Genomic DNA, 17,908 nt, shown 5'->3' with positions numbered 1-17,908 from the left:
AGGAGGCCCAGGCTGTGGGTGATGCCAGGCGGGCAGCCTTTAGCGGTGGAGCAGCCAGCAGGTCGCAGCCTGAGGAGCAGAATCAGTGCATGGGAATATCTGTGAGGAGGAGAAGACCTTTCTGTAGATATGTGGGCCACAAAAAGCTTGAAGGGTCATGAAGAGCACCTTGAATTGGACTCTGAAACAAACTGGCAGCCAATGCAGCTCTTGTTAGACCAGATATTTCTCTCCCTGTCTGGCTCCTGACATTAACTGCCTTCCCACATTCTTCATGAGTAATGCATGTTTCACCACTAGGTGGCAGCAAAGGATCACTTCTCATGAATGGGACCTTCACTGCTCATACTGGACGCTCAGAAAACACATTTTATGAATCATATTGATTTCATCTTAACCTGCAGCAGAACCACATATTGTGTGTTTTCCTTCAAAAATTAGAATCACTGGCACTTCCTTGTGCACTGTTCCTTTGTTTCAAAATCCAACAGGAAGCCCTGTAAATTCATCTTCAACATAACTGTGAGCACCAAGGTGGTGTTTTATGAGCCAGTGGGCAAAACCGATCTTGACATTTTAGCCGGAACCACAAACAAATTCTGCTTTTGGGACACAGTAAACTGTCTTCACGGAATACATCCCCCCTACTTGGAAAAAAATCAGAATAAATTAGTGAAATCCATTAAGTAAAAATCTATGTTTGCTCAAACATGGAGCCCTCCCTGCCCCCCAACCTCCAGGAGAGACTGGCCTGATTTAAAGCCCTGTTTCTAGTAATCCCCATTCTGGGCAAAGACGTCTTCCTCTGAAGTATGTTTGTGCACACAATTGTCAAAGAATTAAAGTCGGGTGAAATAGCTTTTTTAGCTTTCTGATCCACCCTGGCCAAGCAAGGGGGGAGTCTGGCAGGGACACAGGCACTCAGATTCCCCCTCCCACATTTGGGGGAGGCCGGAGGGTGAGGGGACCAGGCAGGAGGAAGGTGGGGATGCTCCAAAGGCAGATGTCACCAAGGGCAGCTGCTCTCCCCACCTGGCTTGGCTGAGCCACCAGCATCTTGGCAGGGCTGAGGGAGGGGGGGGACTCTGGGTGGGCCCACCTGGACTCACCTGCAGTTAGTGAGGGGCAGCCTCCTCTGCTTGCCCAGCTCTTCAGGTGTGTTCTCGTCCCCTTCTCCAGCAATAAGAGGACTGATGGCATTTTTTAAAGAAAGTTTGATTTTTTACAAAAATGTAAATTAAAATATGGAAATGCATGTAACATTGGCTACAGGAAGCCATGTTGGTTTGTTGTAAAAGCCAAGAACAAAAACCACGTGGTGCCTTTTATGACCAGCCCCCGTTACACCAAATAGCACAAGCGGTGGAGTTTTCCAGAAATCTTCAACAGGTGGGATGTCGGAAGAAAACAAGGGGGGAGAGAGCAGAAGTTTCTGGCCATGATTGTAAGGCCTTTTGTGAGCATCCTGTGGGGAATGAATGCTCAGCAGGTGGGCACAGGTCAAATGGAGCCAGGGCCACTTTCATTGAAAAGAAAGAAATAAAAACAGCCCATCTAGTGGAATGTGGAGTCACATTCATTTCTTCCCATAATTCATAAAGGGAACACTTTTAAAGCACTGGTTTGCCTTCCCTTATTCAAAATAAGTTTTGCTGTTCCAGAAACTGTCACCACTTGCAAATGCACTATTAACAGGCAGGGGAACATGGGTTTCCTGGGAAAATAAGAATTGGAAAATTTCCAGCGCCCTAAATAGAACCTGATCTGATTTACCATATGGCATTTGTCTGGACTTCTGTATAGTTCTGAAGATTTAACAAGTGCTTAGTGTTAATTTTGTGTCCTCTTGAGCTGCAATATTTGATTCAGGGAAGAAGAAGAATTGCAGATTTATACCCCGCCTTTCTCTCTGAATCAGACTCAGAGCAGCTTACAATCGCCTATATTGTAAGGAAGAAATGTATTAAGTGTGGTTTTAAAGAAATTTAAAGAAACTGAACATTTTTTGTGAAAAATACTTTGATTGGGATAATCTTTGATAAAATTTAAAGTCAAATACAAGTACTTTCCTTTCCTCAGTGGAAGAAAAGAACTCTCAAAAGCTCTGCAAACTTGTGACAGGCTAATTTTAGTGCCCCCTGAGAGCTGCACATGAAGTGCTCTGGGCCTGGCTGACCTCTCCTCAGTTTGGACTTCGGTCCAGAGGTCAGCTTGGAGCCCTCATCAGTGACAGGACTTGTGGGTTCCATATCCGAAGGGAGGTTCTGTCCACCATGTGAGAAGAGACAGAAGAATAAGAATTTCAGCCCTGTTTTTTATTTGACCTGCTGACCCACACAGGAGCATTTGTAAGTTTTTGGATGGTTTTTAAAACATCTCTGTGGACTTCCACAATTCTTGGGCACAACCACACCAAAACCAAATTTTGTAAATGCCTGGCTTGCCTAATGTGTTGGCAGTGGCATCCAGACACTACTGTTAATTTTACACAATCGGTCTTTAAAAATACGTGAAAATTCTGCAGAAAAGTAACAGACTAGAAAATTGTCTGTCATTTTTCTTTGGCTAGAACTGTGACACTTGACTGGCTACCAACCCTCGTGCACCCTGCCATCACCTTTCCAAATTTGATTTAACAAGTCATTTTGAAATCAAAATACAAAGAGAATGGAAAGGAGTATGGAATACAATTAATTTTAGAAATAAACGTCTTCCCCAAAGTGTTATGGTTTGGCAGTTCCGCTGTCTATTAATAAAATTAGAGTTATGGTATTCCAGTTTCCAAGAAAAACTATCTCTATAAGAAACTTTCCCTTCTATGCCTAGCACAAAGGATTGAACATTTAGAAATTCTGAAAGCACACAAAAAGGTTCTTTCTCTCCCCCCCCCCACTCTCCTCCAGGGGAAACTGAAGTAGACGCAATACTTACTTTGCTGTTATACCTAAGCATCTTTTATCAATTTAGCTACATGGAATGCATCTTTTATGGCTCTGTTGACATGTAAGGTGAATGTGGCACCCAGTGACAGCCGACTCTTAGCAGCTCCAGCCTGTGGCGTTTCGAAGGCAAAAGCTGAGCAAGGGTGGTTGGCCATTGCCTATTTGGCAGAAGTCCATGGAACTTAATGCTCTGAATACCTTTTCTATAAGAAAATGGCCAGTCTGTACTTGAGGAACCTGCTGCATCAGATGCAACTCCAGCCTGTGGATCTTTAATTTTGTTATCTCTGAGGGGAGGGGGAAAGTTGAAGGGAGAAAAGTTCTGTCAGGAAACAGAAGGAAGTGCATTCTTTGGATGCAAACGCTATAATCATAAAGTCACAATAGGAGGGAAATTCAGCTCAACTTCATAATACTGAAAAGACTGAGTGGTTTCATAATGTATGATTATTTCTGAGTTTTTCCCATTTAAAATGCGATGTTTTCCCTTCAGAAGCATTTTTTCATTTTAAAGGAGTAAATATTTCACCAGAGTTTTTTCCAGTGGGTGCTCAAATTTTCCAATGAGAAATTCTGGAAAAGCTCCTTAAAAAAAAAACTGTCCCCCCCCCCCCCCCCTTTTGGGTTTTTAAGTCTCGATCCCAGTTGTGGCTGTGTGGGATTATAGTCTGGCCCCATGTAAGATATCCTGCATTTTGATGTTTCTATCATTCCCCCCCCCCCCCACATACATACATTTGGATTTGGAGCCATAAAATTATTTAAGCTTAGTAAAAACTGAGAGGGTTTCTCATCCCCCCCCCCCGTTAGTTTTAATTTTCAGGAGACAATTGAAATGGAAGGGGGTGGGAAATGTGTTTCCAGAATGCCCTCTCATTGGCTCCCAACAAGACTTTTTAGGAATGAAGTCATGGCTGTTCAGGTTATTCCTTTCTCTTGGACTCTGACCCTACAGCAAGATTCTGCATGCCACTGCACCCCCACCCCCCCCACCCCGGAAATTGATCCAGGCCTGGGCCCCAATTCCTGCAGGAGAGCCCCCCTTCTGAAGCAGGGAAGGCAGCCCCACTGGGTGGCCCCACAGAGCACTCTTCCCTGCAGCTTTTCTCCCTCCCCTTCAAGCCAGAGGGTGGGGGGTGGGAATTGACTCTCTGGACTGAGCAGAACAAAATAGGAGTCGATTGCACCTTTAAGATCAACTTCGTTTTGTTCAAAAGGTAAGCTTTCGTGTGCATGCCCGCTTCTTCAGACGAGGAATGAGGTACAGGAAGCAGAGCCTCATATAGTTGGTGGAGTTTAGAATGCCAAGTGGTACAAAGTTAAAATCCAATAGCAGAATAGTAAAATTAACAAATTCAGAAAACCTTTGATCTGAGTTGCATGAGTGTGGGAAACCATGAAACAATAACATGTCAAAATGTGAGACTGCCTGTTAATTATTCTGTTGCTAATAAACCTGGGTCAAAAAGAAGGCATTTCTTTCCCAGAAGTTTTTCCTGTCCAACTCATTTACCTTTTAACATGCAACAAATATATACATCATTCTAGTTTGCCGTTAGGAAAAAACACATTAAAATATAGTGGAAGATGGGTTTAGTATATGTAATGAGGTAAACAGTCAATATCCCTTATTTGAGTCTGTCAGAACAAAAGCATTATTCTGATCCACTATCCTAGAAGAGAAATCCATTGGAATACTGTGGCTGTATCACCATACTTGGTGAAAGGGGGTTTAGCATTTGTAATGCTAAGTAACTATTTGGACTGAGGATTTTCGTGCAGCGGTGATCTCCCCTGAGGTCCAAGAGGGCTTCCCTTTCGATATTGGGCAGGGCAGGAATCCTCCTACCCCCCCCCCCCCCTCACGCTATTCCCACCCCCAAATAGGAGCATTTCCAAGGGTCCTCCTGGAGTTTGCATCATGTTGAAATGTGGGAGGGAAAAGCATCCCTGGGGGATATGGGAGAGAAAGATCCCCTCTCCGATTATAGGAGAATCCATGCGGGGCTGGCCGAGGGTAACTCTTCAGATTTTTTTTTTTGCCTACAACTCCCATCAGCCCCAGCAATCAGCCCTGCTTGCTGGGGCTGATGGGAGTTGTAGGCAAGAATCTGGAGAGCGACCGTTGGCCCCCCTAGGAGCTAATGACCCCCCTCCCCCTATTCTTTCTTATGATAGCAGCCCCCCCCCCAAAAAAAAGTGACCAGAGATGGCAACTGTTCTCTTCAGACGGAAGGCTCCTGGACGGGGGCGGCCCCTGGGAAAGCCGAGAGACCCCGCTCTGCAGCCTCCTCCCGCTCTTCGCAAAGCAGAGGGACCTCAACCCCCCCCCCCTTGTGTGTGTCTTGCAGGGCTCCACATTATACAGCAGATGTACGGCTGCGAGGTGGGGCCGGATAAGGGGCTCATCGGGGGGCATGACCAGATCGCCTACGACGGGGAGGACTTCCTCGCCCTGGACAGGCACACCCTCACCTGGACGGCCCGCGTCCCCCAGGCCCAGGAGACCAAGCGGAGGTGGGAGGGCGAGGCCCAGTGGGCCCAGCGCAGGAACGCCTACCTGGAGGAGACCTGCGTGGAGTGGCTGCGGAGGCACCTGGGCTACGGCCAGGAGACCCTCCTGAGGACAGGTGAGAGCAGCCCCGGGGGAGGGGAGCGGGGGGGTCACTTCACCTGGTTGAGCTCCCCGCCCCCTCCCCGCTTCTGAGTCCCCCAATGCTGGCTGAGCCCTCCAAAGCCCCTCCCTGGCAGAAGGGCACAGCCTGCCCCCCCCACTGGCCCCACCCCCCTCAGAAGCCTTTCTTTGGGGGGGGGGGCGCAGAGAGGGCGACTGTGCCCCCGCCTCCCCTTGCTGCTACTTCATCTGAATGACTCGTTTCCTTCCTCTTTGCCTGACTTCTCCTGCCCGGGGCCTGGCGGGCCGAGGGGGGCGGGGGGGGGAGCAGGGGGCCTCCCCGCAACAGCCTTTCCCCCCGCGGCGGCCTTGGGAATCGAAGCGGAGCCTCCCCACATCCCGCTGCCACCTCCCTGCTCCTTTTGCCAAACTGGCCACTCGAGAAGATGATCCGACTTCCCGCCTCTTGCGAAGGTGACTCTGGCGGCTGGGATCCTATGAAAGATCATGGTTAGGACTCCTTTCAGAAATGAGTATGGGGTTAACAAGACGACCTCGGAGGAACGGGGAAAACCCACGCTTCAGCCACAGTTCCTCATGACAACAACTGAGAGCCAGTATTTTTCCTGCACGACCACCACAGAAGGCAACTTTGGTCGCATGCAGCACCTACGGATGGTTTCTGTGGTCTCAAGTCCCCTTTCTGTGTCATGTTTATTAAATTTTCTCAAAGTCTGAAAAAAAAATGGAGGATAAGCTGTGGAAAAACAAATTTCAATTTTTCCTCTGTAATTTCATCTCAAATAGTTCCCCATTTAGATGGAAATGATTGCTTTGAGTTGCTACCCCCTTTATGTAGAATTTTACCAGTTTTAGAAAATAGTCACTCCTGCTTTTGACCTGGATCAGTTCTCTACCTTTTGTTAATTTTCTTATTCCTAAGCCTTCATGTATACTTTTATTCAAGAAACTCTTTAGTTATAAGAAATGAAACCCTTTCATATTGCCAGTGCTTAGTTTCTTCCCTCTCCTGAAAGTCCAAGGTAGGACTCCTTTTAATTAATGTCATCTACGTATCAATGCCATAAGATTTCCAATTTACTAATGAGTCACATTTAATATGTTGATATTTATCAAGATCTCTCACTGCAGATGCAATTAAAGAGAGGTGTTTTTCTTATCACTATCCCAAATACTCATAACCTGTTAAAAATCCAATTCTCATGACTATACACTTTTATTTTTGTGTGCCCACAGAAATGTCTTCTATGGCACCTTAACATAATACCACTCAGTAATGTAATGTAATGTAATGTAATGTAAAATTTTATTTATATCCCGCCCTCCCCCGCCGAAGCAGGCTCAGGGCGGCTAACAACACTTCAAGTAAACAATACAGTAATAAAAACATTAAATTCACATTAAAATTGACTATTTCTGAAGAATTTTGACCCCAGGTCATCCTTTTTGCTGTCCCAGTTCACCCTCTTTGCTTTTACTTTGTACTACTGGCCAGTTTAGGTTTTTTACCGTCCCCTATAAACTCATTTAAGAGCCCCGTGGCGCTGAGTGGTAATTCTGCAGTACTGCAGTCCAAGCTCTCTGCTCATGACTTTAGTTCGATCCCGGCAGAAGCTGGGCTCAGGTAGCCAGCTGAAGGTTGACTCAGCCTTCCATCCTTCTGAGGTTGGTAAAATGAGCACCCAGCTTGCTGGGGGGAAAGTGTAGAGGACTGGGGAATACAATGGCAAACCACCCCATAAAAAGTCTGCCGTGAAAACGTGAAAGCAACATCACCCCAGAGTCGGAAATGACTGGTGCTTGCACAGGGGACTACCTTTACCTTTACTATAAACTCATTTGCCATAATTCATAAGTTTAAGGTTATATAATTATTTTTATATCAGCATCATCTTTACTGCATTTGTCTGACCTAGAATTGGTAAAGCAAAGTTGGGAGTCCAGTGGCACCTTTAAGCCCAACCGAGTTTTATTCCAAGTGTGAGCTTTTGTAACACCACGGCTGCCCACCTGGATCTAGAATTGATAAGTCTTCCAAAGGGCAAATGTGTTTATTTCTGCAATTGTTGCTTTAAAATTATTGCCCAGTAAATTTTCCTTGTTTTTTGCTTTTAAATTCCTAAGTATGTAACTTTTTTGTAATTTTGATTTTCCTAATCCAGTTCTGAGAAGAAAACCTGTCTAAATCCATAATAAAAAGCATTGCTTTAGTCTTTATATCCAGCAATTTTGCTGTAATCCTTTGTAAGAATTTCTAAATTGGCAGCCAGGTTTCCCAGATCTGTTAGAAAAATTACTCTGTTCTCAGCAAAGAGGCTAATGTAAGAATCTTTTCCTCAGAAATTATTTTTGCCCATTGTTTAAAGTTCCTTCCAAAACCAAATTTGTCTAAGCACTACAGTAAATATTTATGTTCCACACTGTCAAAAACAAACCCAGCCTTAAGAAACAACAAAGTTGGATACCCAAAGGTTGGGTGAGAGAAAATCATAAGAAGTAAATTAAACAAAATACATGTATTTATTAAACTAAAGTTCATATTTAAAAACAGAGGCACATTCTGTTGTTGAAGTGGTGCATATTTGAAGGAAGAAACCCTCAACCAATATATCCTGTTACAATTCAACAGTTGTAGGTCAAGAGGCATGAAACAATAAGGACCAACAATTCAATATCTCTAGGCTGACAACTTTGAACCACATTTAAGTGGGACCAAACACATTTCAGATTTCAAGGCCTTCCTCAGTGGTCAAATTATTGTATACACACTCATTACGGCCTAGAAACATGTTAGTGTCAAGGCAGGTTGATTATAAGCCATTCCAAACGCTCTGTGCAACGAAGGGATTGGGTTGTATGAATAGTTTTCTTCAACTTTGAAGGACACACATCCAAGGAATGCAGATTCAATAACTCCTTCTGACCATGGCTATCAAAATCCTCAGAGTGTGCAACTGTGCATCAACTTTTAACTAACAGTAACACCCCATCAAAAGCCTTTTCCACATGCAAAAAAGAAAAGGCAAAGGAGGAGTATTTGATGTCTTGATCGACCTCTCCATCCCCCTTGTTAATTATTGCCTTCACTATTGAAGCCACCTGCTAGAATAATTCCTCTTTCTGCAAATTTTAAAAGATCCTCTGGCAATGGAGCATAAACGTTCCCTTAAAGTAATTCTTTGTATTTAATGTTCGAGTGAAGTCAGGAGGATCCGCGACCTGAATCCATGTTGTTGTGCCATGTGGTTTACTGGATCTGTGCCTGTTGGTCTGCACTCTGTGGACATGGATGTGGTATGGATTCTGGCAACAAGTTTTGTGGGGCTTTGTTTAAAAATTGTGAAGATCCAGGAGGGTTTGTGCCTTGGACAGGAGAGTTTGTGTTGTGAAAGGGCCACAAAGCACTGGATCTGCTTTCTCCCCCCTCCCCCTCGAGGACTCAGTTGGTGTGGAGTTAATTTGTGGTTCTGAAGAATATTTCAAAAGATTCCTTCAAAAAACCATGAAGATCCATGCAGCTTTGGATCTTTGTTTTTGCACTGTGTGGCATTTGCACCATGAAGCACTGGATCCATGATTTTCCAGGTGTAGACTGGGGGTGGGTGTATATTTTTTAAACTGGCAGTACTTTGTGGAGGTCTGCATGCAAAAAACAGGAGGATCCTTGCATTTGACCCCCAGCAGCAGTGTGGAGTGATTTCTAGGATCTAGCCGGAGGATACTGAGTTGATCTGTAATTTGAAGGTCAATTTGTTGTGTGTGTTTTGGGGCAGGGGTTCTCTACGTGTAAAAATTATTATTAATTGCATTTGATTAATTGCCCTATCCTGGCTCGTGCCAGGCTCAGGGCGATGTACAACAGTGAAAACACACATCTATAAAATCAATTGTATTAAAATTTACAGAGCCTGATGGTGTCTTTAAAGTGCTCTTCGTTATTACATCACATCAGGGGTGGGGGGATCCCCCCAAGAGGGGATGGAGAGAAGAAAAATCTAGAGGGTCCTTCCTGCTACCCCTGAGAAGTTATGCAAAACTGTTTCTGATGTTAAAAATTGTGACAGTTGAGGATAAAGGTGTCTGGGGCTTTAGCAGAGTGCCCTTTTTATTCAGACAGACAGCTCTAAAATATCAGTATAAGAAGGGCTGAGAGTCTTAGAGCATGTGCAGAGGGTCATTTTATCTTGCAGAAAGTAGAAGAATCTTTGTCGACATCTTTTTTTCTGGCTCCTTGAAGCTGACCGGGCTGGTTAGTAGCCCTGAGATGGCCTGGTGTGGTTCCTCTGCAAAGTCTTTGTGTGTGTTTCTTGCTTGATCCTCTAAAATGAATACTAAGGATCATTTAGGGGAAAAGTCCTGAAATGTGGGTTATGGAAAGCTATTCACCCCAGATCTGTGAAGGGACTCACAAGGCCAGTTTCAGAACCACAATCTAATTTCCAAGTATAGGCTGGAGAACCCACTTCTGTGGATTATTTCATCTCTTGGAGATGCTGCAGGCTGGGTGCATCCAATCTGGGGTGGGTATGGATGACCACATGGGGTCCCTTCAAGGCCAGTCTCCAACCTCTCATCTTGGGAGATGCAGGCTGTTAACACAGGATGACGTTGCCCTTTCCACAGAGGCCCCAATGGCAAGGGTGACACGCAAGAAGGACCACGATGGCCAGGAGACCCTCTTCTGCCAGCTCTACGGCTTCTACCCCAAGGGGATCGAGGTCACCTGGATGAAGGACGGGGAGGACCAGAAGCCGGAGACGCTGACGGGGGGTGTCGTCCCCAACTCGGACGGGACTTACCACACCTGGCTCAGCATCAAGGTGGACCCCAAGGAGAGGGACCGCTACCGGTGCCGGGTGGGGCACGACAGCCTGCCGGAGCCCCTGGACTTGGCCTGGGAGGAGCCAGGTGAGAGGCTGGGGGATCAGAAGAGGGTGGTACCCTTGGGGAATGGGAGGCTGGCAGAGTGTGGGAGGCAGATTTTTGCCTAGGAAGGAAGGAGGGTCTCCCAGAAAAGACACCATCTGCAGAAAGTCTGGCGTAGTGCTTAAGAGTGTGGACTCTAATCTGGAGAACGAGGTTTGATTCCCTGTTCCTCCAGTGCAGCCAGTTGGGTGACCTTGGGTCAGTCACAAGCTCTCTCAGGCCCACCTACCTCACAGGGTGTCTGTTGTGGGGAGAGACAGAGAAGGTGATTGTAAGCCGCTCTGAGACTTCTTTGAGTAGTGAAGGACGGTATAAAACTGACTCTTCTTTTTAAGTGTCAGAGTTTAGAGTAGCGTCTCCCTGTAGGTCCCTGGGCTTGCTTGGGGGGAGGGTCCCGACCAGTTGCTGGTACCCCTGTGTTAAAGGAGAAGGAGGAGAAGTGTCCGGGGGGGCTCTGGCAGAGTGGTGGAGGACGTACGCATAGCAAGCAGGATGTCTTCAGTGCAATTCCTGCCACCCCCAGCCACCTGAGATGCTTTGGCCAGAAAATCTCTGCCTGAGGCCTTGGAGGGCAGCGGCCAGGCTGAATAACGATGATCTTTCTTCTTCCCTTCCATCCTCAGGACCCAGCTGGGGGCTTATTCTGGGCATCGTTGGGGCTGTTCTGGCTGCTCTCATCCTGGTGGGAGTCGGGGTCTACATTAGTAAGTGAATATTTATTTATTACATTCAATTTATATCCCGCCCTCTCCACAAGCGGACTCAGGGCAGCTCACAACATCATACCATACAATCAATCCAATAAAACATATAAAACCATAATTTACTTATTTCAGTTTTAAAACCATTCTATGGCGCTGCTTCAGTACAATATAAGTGGTATTGAATTCTCGACTGTGATCACCAGCGTTCTAGAAGATGTCCGGCAGCAGCCCTTTTTCAATCAAACAGCAAAGGCCTGTTTAAACAGTTCAGTCTTACAGGCCCTGCGGAACGCAGACAAATCCCGCAGGGCCCTTATGGCTTCTGGAAGGGTGAATAGGGGGAGCCTTGGCTGGGCACTGAAGACTGGGGGTGGGAGAGGGTTTCTGGCAGCTGCAGACGTTTCTCCCATATCTGGTGGAGCCTGTGCACCCTCCTCTCATCATGTTATTTTGAACATGCACTGAGAAATATTTATTTGTTAATTCATTTTGAAATACTTCCAGCCAGGACTTTTTTTGAGCAGGAATGCACAGAAACACAATTCCGGCTGGCTTGGCACCAGGGGTGTGTGGCCTAATATGCAAATGAGTTCCTGCTGGGCTTCTTCTGCCCAAAGAACCCCCCGTAAGACAATGGTGATGTCCGGGGGTGTGGCCTAATATGCAAATGAGTCCCTGCTGGGCTTTCTCTACCCAAAGAAGCCTCGCACAAGACAATGGTGATGTCAGGGAGTGTGTGGCCTAATATGCAAATGAGTTCCTGCTGGGCTTCTACCCAAAGAAGCCCTGCGTAAGACAATGGTGATATCGGGGATGTGGCCTAATATGCAAATGAGTTCCTGTTGGGCTTCTACCCAAAGAAGCCCTGCGTAAGACAATGGTGCTATGGGGTATGTAGCCTAATATGCAAATGACTCCCTGCTGGGCTTTTTCCACCCAAAGAAGCCCCACGCAAGACAATGGTGACACTGAGGGGTGTGGCCTAATATGCAAATGAGTTCCTGCTGGGCTTCCTCCGCCCAAAGAAGTCCTGTGTAAGACAAATGGTGATATCAGGGGGTGTGGCTTAATATGCAAATGAGAAAAAGCCCTGCTTTTAGTTCTCCTTTCTCTTGCAAGGCAGGACGCTGGACAACTTGCCATAAAAATCCTGCTAAACAGATAGGGCAGGATAAGAAACTGGCACTAAAAGTCCCCCACCCGACATGTCACAGGTAGGAGAGGCCACAGTCCTTCCCCTAGGCAGGGGCCTTTGCAGTGCCTCAAGCACAGGGGAAGGGGGGGCATAAGCATCTGGTCTCCCCCAGTCCTTCCTGGGACTGTCTCCTCTGGCCTGAACGTCCCCTAGTTATCCCTCCATGCACTAGAGGCAGGGGGGCTCTTCACCTGAGAGTGAAATAATCCTCTTGAGACCCTACAAAATCCACATTCCGAGATGATGGGGGAGAAGTGGGGTCCTTTTGTCTCCTGGCTGGATTTTCACCCAGAACGTAACCCCACTGGGAGTTGATTGAAGCTCGATGACTTCAGTGGGATGCCTCTTGCGTAAAGGCTTTCCTCATATTAAAGAGCATTTTCTTTTCAGACCCAGGCCTCTCTGCTCCCTTCCCTTCTTCTGTGGCTCTTCTTGCTCTGAGACTCAGGGGTGGGCTCAAAGAGAGCCATCCTTGTTCTCTTAACCAAAAGTAGCCTGTTGGGATATGGCAAGATCTAAATTCCAGTCATTAGAGGTTCAATGTATTTGCTTTGGTAGTAGCAGAGACCTGACCTGGAATTACAAACTGGTTCAAAACAAATCCTGTGTTTGAGAATTCGATTGGGTGGTTTTAGTTTAACAGTGTTTGGTTGGGTTAATGAGTTCAGTTGCTTTTTGATAAAATTGTAGAAAAAGGGTTAATTGCCTCCTTTGCCCTTGTTTTTTCTTCTGGTTACTTGTTTTATGTATTAGCCTACGCTGTAGAATAAATATGTAGTTTTCGGAGTTTGCTATTTTCTTAGAACCACCCCGTTTCCCCTCTTCCTAAAAGACTTAAAGAGCTTTACTTGGACTAAATAACTCTTGCCTCCGTTCCTTATTTCTTCCTAATAGACTTAGATAAAGCACTTTACTTGGATTAAATAACTCTTGCCTCCGTTCCTTATTTGCCCAACATAGCATACAGTAGTCTTTGGAAATTGGTTACAAGGAGAGTGGAGGAGCATCTGCTGGGGGTGGGATAGTTTAAAGCCCAGAAGGCTGTCTTCACTGCAGAGGGTAGGGATGGATGGTCTCTGGGTGTCTCTTCCCCCTATGATGTTCCCTGGTTCTCTTTCTGCAGAAAAACGTCATCCAGAGGGTGGCTACAAACCACCAGGTGAGTGATGTCTCTTTCTCTTTGGAATGTTCTGTAAACACAAAAGTGGAGGTGCAAGCTGACAAGACACACAACCCCCCAGTTACGAGGTCTGGAGGAGGAAGGGAGCATCTCAGTCTGTCTCCAGCCAGGTGGCTTCACGGTTACAGCAAGATGCACCTGGTCCAAGCAGAACATCCACAACACACTCCAAACAGCGTAGAACAAAATTGAACAGCAAAACACTTTCAGTGAAAACAGTCCTCGGGTGTGGAAATGAAAAGCCAGAGAGCAGGAGCCCCGCTTTGTCCCCCCCACCTTTGCTCTGGATCTGCTATGGTCTCCTCTTGGTTCTCTGCAGCATTTCTCCACAGCCAAAATATCCAGCCATTAAAGCTTCCCCATCACTTCGTATAGGGCTAGCTGGATTCAGTAATTTTCAAATTTTATGAACAGTTCACACAACAAGTAAAATCTAGTAAAATCAACTGCTTTAATAATAAAAATACATAATTCTCATGTGAGCATATATTAAAGCATCCTTATTACAGTATTTTAAACCGAGTGCTCTCTGTTAAAAGAATAGATAAATATCTTCTTGGTTGTGATAATCTATTAGCAATAAAAAGGTTACATAATTTACAGTTAGATGAGTTCTTGCGCTAAATTTAAACCATCCTGGAAAACCTAGATGTTTTCTTAATGATTTAATAATTTCATGTGTAAAAGCACGTAATAATACATCATTATTACAGTATTTGAACGTTTACAAAAATTGTAACTGCTGAGGGAATGAGACAAGAAGTGTGGAATCTGCAAGGTCTTGTGGGGAGCGCCTCACATTCCTATATATTTCCCTCCTCACATTATTTCCTCTCCCTCCCACCCAGCAGTCCCTGAATCATCTCCCTTTTCCTTGTTTCCTTCTCTCCTTCCCACCCACCAGCCTACCTTTTATCTGCCTCCTATCTTTCAGCTGTATTTGTTATTCATTTTTAATAGCCCACCTTTCTCCACAATGGGGCCCCAAAATCATTCTCCCCTCCTCCTTTTTATCTTCACAAGGTGGATGAGGCTGAGAGAGAGCGTAATTGCCCAAGGTCACCCAGCAAGCATCCATGGCAGAGTGGGGATTCAAACCCGGTTCTCTCAGATTCTAGTCTGACTCTAACCAATACACTCTACTGGCTTTCATGCAGTGGCTGCTGTTGAACAGTAGCAAGCCATCACAAATGGGCGAATCATGGTAGTGAGTAGTCCAGGTGTTACTTCCAGGCCTGGATGAGTCTTCCCCAAAGGCTAAAACAGCCTTGGAGAGGGCCCTTCCCCCATCTACCTTTTACTGACAGAAACCAAGGCTTGCAGGCTGACAGTACTGTTTTGGTAGAGTAGTACAGCACAGAATAGCTTCGAAGATCTCAGAAGTCACCCAGTTCTTAAAGCTACGGGTGCAGCTGGCGTCATTTTAACCTCCTGTATTTCGTTTTGCCAGATTTTTCTGCCAACCTGGGGCTTCTCTCAGGTTTGTAGAAAGATCTGACTTCTCTGTTCTTGATCCCAGTCTCTGGATTTAAGTATCCACAAATGGGGCTGTGTTGAGAATTAGATACACTGCTGGAGAGCGAGTTTGGTGTAGTGGTTAAGTGTGCGGTCTCTTATGTGGGAGAACCGGGTTTGATTCCACACTTGCACCTGCTGGAATGGCCTTGGGTCAGCCATAGCCCTGGCAGAGGTTGTCCTTGAAAGGGCAGCTGCTGTGAGAGCCCTCTCCAGCCCCACCCACCTCACAGGATGTCTGTTGTGGGGGAGAGAGGGAAAAGAGATTGTAGGCCGCTCTGAGCCTCTGTCCTTGAAAGGGTAGCTGCTGTGAAAGCCCTCTCAACCCCACCCACCTCACAGGATGTCTGTTGTGGGGGAGGAAGGGAAATGAGATTGTAGGCCGCTCTGAGCCTCTGTCCTTGAAAGGGCAGCTGCTGTGAGAGCCCTCTCAGCTCCACCCACTTCACAGGGTGTCTGTTGTGGGGGAGGAAGGGAAAGGAGATTGTAGGCTGCTCTGAGCCTCCGTCCTTGAAAGGGCAGCTGCTGTGAGAGCCCTCTCAGCCCCATGCACCTCACAGGGTGTCTGTTGTGGGGGAGGAAGGGAAAGGAGATTACAGGCCGCTTTGAGCCTCCGTCCTTGAAAGGGCAGCTGCTGTGAGAGCCCTCTCAGCCCCACCCACCTCACAGAGTGTCTGTTGTGGGGGAGGAAGGGAAAGGAGATTGTAGGCCGCTCTGAGCCTCTGTCCTTGAAAGTGCAGCTGCTGTGAGAGCCCTCTCAGCCCCACCCACCTCACAGGGTGTCTGTTGTGGGGGAGGAAGGGAAAGCAGATTGTGAGCCGCTCTGAGACTCTTCGGAGTGGAGGGCAGGATATAAATCCAATATCTTCATCTTCTTCTTGTCAAAGAGTGCAGTTTTGTAAGGAAAGTACAGTCAAGTTACCTCAGAAGAAGATCTCAGAGGTCCAAGTGAGAGGATGAATTATGGCAGGCAGGTAGGCCAGGGGTTGCAAACATGTGGAAAGATGGCTTGGGTGGCTAGGGAAACATGGGACTGGAATCCAGGGGAGGAAATTAGAGCAAGGTGAGAACACTGGACTTGGAAGCAGGGCTTTGGCTCTCCAGAATCTCAAGTATAAGCAAGAGACTACACAGTGAGAATATGGTACAAATCAAGCAGACTGTGTAACAATAACAGTTCATTCGGGTTAAAGGTCTCAAAATGATTTATACACAGATCTTAAAGGTGGACGACCATTACACAAATATACTGGTATCCATTAATCAGGTCCCTGAACATAAGTCTCTAAAGCATAATCTTGAAAAGTAGTTCTCGCAAAGCATCAGTCACCGGAGAAAAAGCCACAATCGGAACGGAGACCAGTTTCGGCATGCGCCTTTATCAATCGTTGATCTCTTGGCAATTTAATGCTTTACGGCTCCTCCACAACCATCAGATTTCTCAATAATGGGGACTCCAGTCTAATTATTACAACTGGAAAAATCTCACAAAATGTCTCAGCTGGTAACGTCCAGGGAAATTTGAAAAATTTGATGGTTGTGGAGGAAGAAGAAAGAAACCTAAAAGGTTAATATGCAATTAAAGGGCTGAACATTAAAAACAAAGTGTAAAAAAATCATAAATCAACATGCATGTATTTATTGTGGAAAGCTAAAACCATTTAAGGGCCCATCGTAAGCCTCTATCCTATATAAAATCATAAAACCTCAATGAGAACCCACTCAACTTGACCTGACGTGTTTCAGCCTAAATAGGTCTTCTTTGGAGATCAGAAAGGTAAGTGCACATATTGGCTCACAATACAGAACAGAATAAAACAATAGACCAATGCTGGACCACAAGGAAATTTAGTGAAGTGACAAAGGCTTAGAGATATTCTTGAGGCCTCTTATTCTACAGCCGTATGTCTTAATCAAGGGCATACATACTGCATCCAGTGTCTTATTGTATGCCACATGGTCCAGATTTGATCAAGTAAAGTCAGAGCCGATGTGCCAAGTTGTTTGAGGAGCCATAAAACATTAAATTGCCAAGAGATCTACGATTGATAAAGGCTCATGCCGAAACCGGTCTCTGTCTCCAGAATCTCAGGCAAAAGGTCTTTCACGTTGCCATCAGATCCTGAACGGGAGCTGCTGGGGATTGAACCTGGCACCTTCTGCCTGCCAATCAGAGCCTCTGTTACTGAGCCTCCGCCCTTCCCCACTCCTCTGTACTTCTTTGGATCCCATTCATCTGGGTCAAGTTATATGTTTTTAAGGATTCAGGATCCGATCTTCTGCAGTGTGCTCTTTTCTAACTCTTAAACGCATTGGGGGGGGGGTGGTCATGTTGGAGCTGAAGTGTTTAGAGCAGGGTGTCGAACTCATTTGTTGTGAGGGCCGGAACTGACATAAAAGTGACCTTGTTGGGCCGGGCCATGTGTGTATCTATTTAAGACTAGGTAGCAGAGATATACATTTTGTAAAGAACACAAACACAAATTTGTATTTTTTTAAAAACTTAGAACAGGCTTAAAACATTAGCACTCATTGGTCTTAAAGGTGCTTTCTTTGTATTTCTCCCATGGGATCCAGGGAACTGGGCAAAGGAAGCTCTGGCTCTTTCCTTCCTTCCTCAGGGATGAGAAGGGGGAGGAGCCTCAGCCAATAGAAGGAAGAGAGGCTTGGCTCAGTAGCTCTGCTGGACCTGGCAAAGCAAGCTATTCCTCCCCGAGGGAGGAGCCTCAGCCAATGGAGAAAGTAAAGGTATTGTTCTGTAGCTCCTGTGCAATTGAGCAAGCCTTGCAAAGCAAGCTATTATGCAGAAGG

At 46.1% G+C, this 17,908-nt stretch overlaps 1 pseudogene; it reads left to right on the top strand.

The window, feature by feature from the left end:
• The window catches only part of LOC132571670 (class I histocompatibility antigen, F10 alpha chain-like), a 34,758-nt pseudogene that overhangs the window by 15,282 nt on the left and 1,568 nt on the right, over positions 1-17,908 (top strand).

This window comes from Heteronotia binoei, chromosome 5 (genome assembly GCF_032191835.1).
Source record: "Heteronotia binoei isolate CCM8104 ecotype False Entrance Well chromosome 5, APGP_CSIRO_Hbin_v1, whole genome shotgun sequence".
In the NCBI taxonomy this organism is placed as follows: domain Eukaryota; kingdom Metazoa; phylum Chordata; class Lepidosauria; order Squamata; family Gekkonidae; genus Heteronotia; species Heteronotia binoei.
This window is presented reverse-complemented; position numbering and strand designations above follow the sequence as displayed.